Source organism: Penaeus japonicus, unplaced genomic scaffold (genome assembly GCF_977035675.1).
Source record: "Penaeus japonicus unplaced genomic scaffold, GWHDUDI00000001_assembly GWHDUDI00000013, whole genome shotgun sequence".
NCBI classification, from domain to species: Eukaryota; Metazoa; Arthropoda; class Malacostraca; order Decapoda; family Penaeidae; genus Penaeus; species Penaeus japonicus.
Window position 1 is genome coordinate 24,665,955 of NW_028234415.1, and position 6,161 is coordinate 24,672,115.

General features: G+C 41.9%; 1 pseudogene; it reads right to left on the minus strand.

Annotated features, from left to right (window-relative positions):
* Positions 1 to 774: 774 nt before the first annotated feature.
* On the minus strand, positions 775 to 5,078 carry LOC147470634 (uncharacterized; annotated as a pseudogene).
* Between the last annotated feature and the right edge of the window lie 1,083 nt (positions 5,079 to 6,161).

Here is a 6,161-nt window from a genome sequence, read left to right on the forward strand (position 1 = left end):
GTATAATCAATTCATGTTCATAAAGACTACAACCTTTAGTTTATTTAATATGTCGCGATAGAAAGTGAAAGAATTTATCAGGTGTTGACCGTAAGTAAATTCGAAAAGATCCAAAGTGGTGTCACTTACACCTTAAGATCGCTGAGGTATGAAGTACTGGAGAAAGAACTGAAAAAAAACGGGAAGGGGGAAAAACGCGAGTGAAGAACAAAAAAATAATGTAAAAAATCCACAGAAACTAGATATGGAAAAAACACAGTAGCAGGAGAAAGGAAACCGAAGGGAAACAAAAAAGAAAAAAATAATGAGCTGAAAAAATAGAATGATGAGGGAAGAAAACATACTACGACCCACCCTTCGACCTCCACGTCGGAAATACAGTACTCAAGCCTCTAAATAACCGTAACCAGATTTCAAAATATATATATACCACCAAAGTCAAAAGCAACACCACACGCTTGTAAGCCGGCATGTCAAGGACAACCTGATAGTCGCCCTCATCGCCTACTAACCACCTGACACTCAAGGTACAGTACCTGATGACTCACGGAGGGAGATGGAAAAAGAGAGAGAGAGAGAGAGAGAGAGAGAGAGAGAGAGAGAGAGAGAGAGAGAGAGAGAGAGAGAGAGAGAGAGAGAGAGAGAGAGAGAGAGAGAGAGAGAGAGAGAGAGAGAGAGAAGGAGAGAGAGAGATGAACTAATAATGAGTTAATAACGACAAATGTAGAAAAAAGTATAATTGATATTGAATAATTTTCACAACGCAAGACGTGTAATTATCATGTTTCGAATTATTTCTTCCTCAGAATTATATACTACAAAAAAAACTTGTAAGAACATTCATGCAATAGCTAAAAGCTGACGAATAACCTGATACCCGTGACCTGTCGCTTGTTATCCACATAATAGATATTGCTGCGACCTTGGATAATTTGCCCGACGCAGTATTCATGTTTTCCTCCGTCGCGATATACACAGCTTCCATCATATTTCTTCTCAAATTGTTTGATCCTTCATGGGTCACTTTAGCTCGCTTCCACTCCGGTAGGTGTCCCGCTTCATCTACGTTTACCACCTTGGCGTGGGAAGTTCTGTGGTGACGAACGTCAGCTTGATGTTCGCTGATTCTGGTGCTGAAACCACATCTTATTTCACTATAGTACGCTTTATCACATCTACTGCATGGTATGCAGTATACAGCGCTGTCAGGATTTTTAGTGGGCGATTTTCTGTTTCGTATTTTAACACCTATTTTCGTACCAGAAGTATTGGCTATCTTGATGGTGTTCCCGATATGTTTACTAATCGCCCCGGAGACGTTGCACTGAGAACTTCGAAGGGGAGGAGGGTTCGGTTCCTGACCTCGTTATAATGAACTCCGCCTTCTTTCGAAGATTCAGGAGCAGTCCCATGCGGTACTTGTGTTTCATAAAGGCGAAAATGATGTATTTTTTCTCATCTTCTAGAAATTATGGACAGCAAATCTTCAAAGCCCTGTGGAAGAAACCTATAACGACTCCCGATTTAATTTTATTGCCGCTTGCGAAATAATAGTTGATGAAATCGTCTTTATTTCTGTACACCGAAAAACGTAAGTCGTTATCACCCCCCCGATGGATCATGGTGTCGAGGAAGGGTAGATTCTGACATTCCTCTTCCTCTAAAGTAAACTGAATCTTGTGGACGGTAATCAGTCTCCTGGGGACGATAACTTGGACATACATCTACGTAGCGTTCCTGTAATGGTCCTTTTCTAATGTTTCCATATAGAGAAAAGCCAGAACTGCGCTGAGTGGTGAGCCCATGGTGAGACCGCTGACCTGTCGATACTCCTCTCCTGCAAACTCGAAAGACCCGAAGTTCATACACAGTTTCACGAGTTCTATGAAGTCGCGATCAGGCAGCGGGAGTAAACTATCTCCTATGGTGCTGATGACCGTCTCAGCTGCTCGGACGGCTCCGTCAATGGGGACATTTGTGAAGAGGTGTTTTACGTCAAAACTAGCAAGCTTTTTATCTTTGCAACTGGAATTTTGGAATCGTTTGATAAGGTTGTAATTCCTGAGGTAGGAATCGCCGATAATTCCTATGGCGCCTCAGAGGGAGGGGTTTAGCAAGACATTTGGCCAAACTATGGGGGGCACTGCCAATTCCACAGGTGGTCGGTCTCATCTAATTTACCTATCCCTAAAATGATCAGCAATAAAACTTCACACCCCGATCACCAAAGAAGCGATGATGATTGATGATGATGATGATGATGATGATGATGATAAAAATGAATAACAATAATGACAATAATCAATAATCAAAATAATCAAACTACCATTCAGTACAACTTTGTCTAAAATGTGGACGCCGAAACACAATGACGGCGATACGAATACCGTCCAAACGTAAATCCACCTGCAATGCTCCATGATCCTAAAAGAAACTGATCATCATAAAATTATCCTGACGTCATGCTAACTCACTACTATACCTCAGTCCCACATATATGAAAATTACCTCACCGGACGTCAGAACAGCGGCAACACTTGTTAAAGAAAGAGGGTGGCGGAGCTGCATCTCCACCATTTTGAAGTGAGTGAGAGAGGGAAAAAAATCCTACTGCTTCCAGCCCAGTCTTGGAGCCAAGGAACCCGCAAAAGTATTTAATCCCTCCCTCTCTTTCTTCCCTTCTTCCCTTTCTTTCGTCCGTCCCTCCGTCCGTCCGTCCCTCCCTCACTCACTCCCCCGCTCCCTCCCTCTTCTTCTTCCTTCAGTTCACAACCATCGCGGGGCCTATCGCATCGTAGCTCCGCCTCCGCCTTCGCCACCGCCACCGCCACCGCCACTCCACTCCACTCCACCAGCACCACTTACAACCCCGGTACTCGCTTTCATTAATCTATTTAGGACCGCGTCGCCTCTGATATGTCACTCATACCCTCGCCGGGAAATGAATGGAGGCCTGTAATCAACGGCCATCAGCTGAGACGGGTTTAATTGACATACCTGGGCCGTCCCGTCGCGGATGGGAGGCGGGGGGAGGGGAGGGGGTGGCTTATGGGGGTAAAGGAGAGGAGGGGAGAGAGAGAGGAGCTTGTGGGGGTAGAGGGCGAGGGGTGAGGGGAGAGGAGAGTGGGGCTGATGGTGGGGAAAAGCGGCTAAAGGAAGGAGAGAGGGCATAAAGAAGGGGAGAGGGGACTAAAGAAGGGAGAGTAATGGGGGTGGGGAGGGGAATGCGGAGTTACAAAAGAGGACAAGGGATAGGGGGTGTAATGGCGGCAGAAAGGGGAAGAAGCTGGATAGAGATTTAGTTAAGCGAGATCGTCAATACGAAGGAAAATAATGAGCCGGTCACCTGAGTTGAAAGTCCGGATAAGTCAAGAGGCATTTTTCTTCGATTCTACAATTTTCTTTCTTCCTTTCCACACATCTTTACAAACTATTCGCATTCCCAAAACCCCGTCATTTCGATTATTTTTATTTTTTTGTTCTTTAAGAGTAATTTGCATTGGTCAGATTTCGAAACCGTTGTCTCAGGTTTCCAATAAGCTTGTTTTGTGCACAGCGGGGGTTTCTTGCCAAGTACCTCGTCTGTATGATAGTTTAAGCCGATCGGGGAAAATACAAACATCTTGTCCAAGAACTCTCACTCCGTCTTTACAGAAATGGTAGCATTTCTAGTTATTTGTTTCATGGCAATTTTATATGCAACTCTCTACCTCTCTCTCTTTCTCATATATATATATATATATATATATATATATATATATATATATATATATATATATATATATATATATATATATATTATATTTGTGTGTGTGTGTGTGTGTGTGTGTGTGTGTGTGTGTGTGTGTGTGTGTGTGTGTGTGTGTGTGTGTGTGTGTGTGTGTGTGTGTGTGTGTGTGTGTGTGTGTGTGTGTGTGATTGTGTGTGTACATACATACATACATATATATATACATATACATAATTATATATATATATATATATATGTACATGTACACACGCACACTAACACACACAACACACAACACACACACACACACACACACACACACACATATATATATATATATATATATATATATATATATATATATATATATACACATACATAAATACATACATACACAGACAACACACACACAACACACACACACACATACATATATACATATATATAATATATATATATATAATATACACATACACATATACTACACATACACATATATATATTACATATATAATAATATATACACATACATATATATATATATATATGTTGTATATATGTGTTATATATATATATATATATAGTGTGTGTGTAATATGTGTGTGTGTATATATATATATATATATATATATATATATATATATATATATACACACACACACATATATATATATATGCATATATATATATATATATATATATATATATATATATATATATATATGTGTGTGTGTGTGTGTGTGTGTGTGTGTGTGTGTGTGTGTGTGTGTGTGTGTGTGTGTGTGTGTGTGTGTGTACATTATATACTTATTTTCATCTATAAATAAATAAACACATGTGTTTTGTGTGTTTGTATTGTGTTGTGTTGTGATGTGATGTGATGTGTTGTGTGTGTTGTGTATGTTGTATGTGTTGTGTGTGCCTGTGTGTCTCTTTGCGCATCTGAGTGAGTGTGCGAGTGCGTTTATATATCACCTGTCACTAACCTGTCAGTCTGCCAACTATGTATGCCTGTCAACAAGTCTACCCATTTATCTCTCATATTTACTTATCAGTTGGTTTACATTCCAGTTGCGTTAGCTGCTCAAGTGGGTAAGTAGCATTACCATAACAGTCTCTACTGAAGATCTTTACATAGTTTGGTTCACTTTTAACCCTACATTAGATTCATCATCACTGTCATCAGCATCCTTATCACTAATACTATCAACAGAATTATCTATATCGCTCTTATCTCATTATTCGACACACAAATAGAATCATAAGGGTTCGAGTAATTGCACCCACCCTCTCCAAGGCGCATTGCTATATTCTCCATCTGTTTCATAAAGACGCGCGTCTTTGCCATCCTGGCGACGCGTCTGTTCTTGTATCAATCTGCTCCTGACTGAGAGCTGTGCATGGCAGAAGGCGCATGGCAAGGGAGGCACGAGAGGACATATGGCAGAGGAGAAATGATAGGGGACGCCACAGAAGAGGACACATTCCCGAGGACGCATGGAAGAGGATGTATGGCATATGACCAGATGGCAGAGGACGCAAGGCAAGGGACGAACGGTCAAGGATGTCAGAGTACACACGGCATAGGGCGCATGGCATGGTATGGCATGGTAAAGGACCCTTAGAGCGCCTCCCCGGCACCGCCTTCCCCCGGAGACAGTATCGGGCATGTTCACGCACAAACTTGGGAACATCTCTGCTAATGAGCTTAAGTTTAAATTAGTGTGGAGCCGCTGTCAGCAAAGACACACCTTCGCCGGGGTCATTAAGGAGTCCTGACGACGATAATCACTCCTTTGGAGGCTCAATTACGTGTTCTCTTGTGCAACAAATACTTTTTATCCCCCTCCTGATGGGGCATCGTCACCGTGATCAGAATCAGAGCAACGCACTGCAATTATCTCTGCAATTACTCGAGATAACGGCGTTGACGAACCAGGTTAGTCTTATCTAAGTGTCTGTTGAAAATGATAATGGTATCATTAACACTTATGACCTTTAATTTGGAATAATAAGTAAATCAGGAAGCCAATTAATGCTGTTTTATTACCGCATATAATGGCAATACCATATCAAAATAACCTGCTCTCTGGCTGACATCTTTATTTGATACACAAAATAGAAATTCCTCTCCCTCTCACACTCACACAAACTGAAGACATATAAACAGCCCGAGGAGAGTCTTGGTCTACAATCTAGTGCAAACATTTCTTTTGAGGAACAGGGAGAGACACACACGCAGCTGCGTCTCCTTCCTGGCCCGGTCAATCTGCAGCCATACGTGGGCGCACTCTCGCTCTCTTCCAGTCAAGTTCGTCTCTCTCCAAGATAACGCTGTGACTAGGATCGACTTCTGGGAATCTAGCCATGTGCTTGCGTAGGCGCAGCTGTTGGTTTTTCATCAGGCAGGTAGCAGGCTCTCTATCAGCTT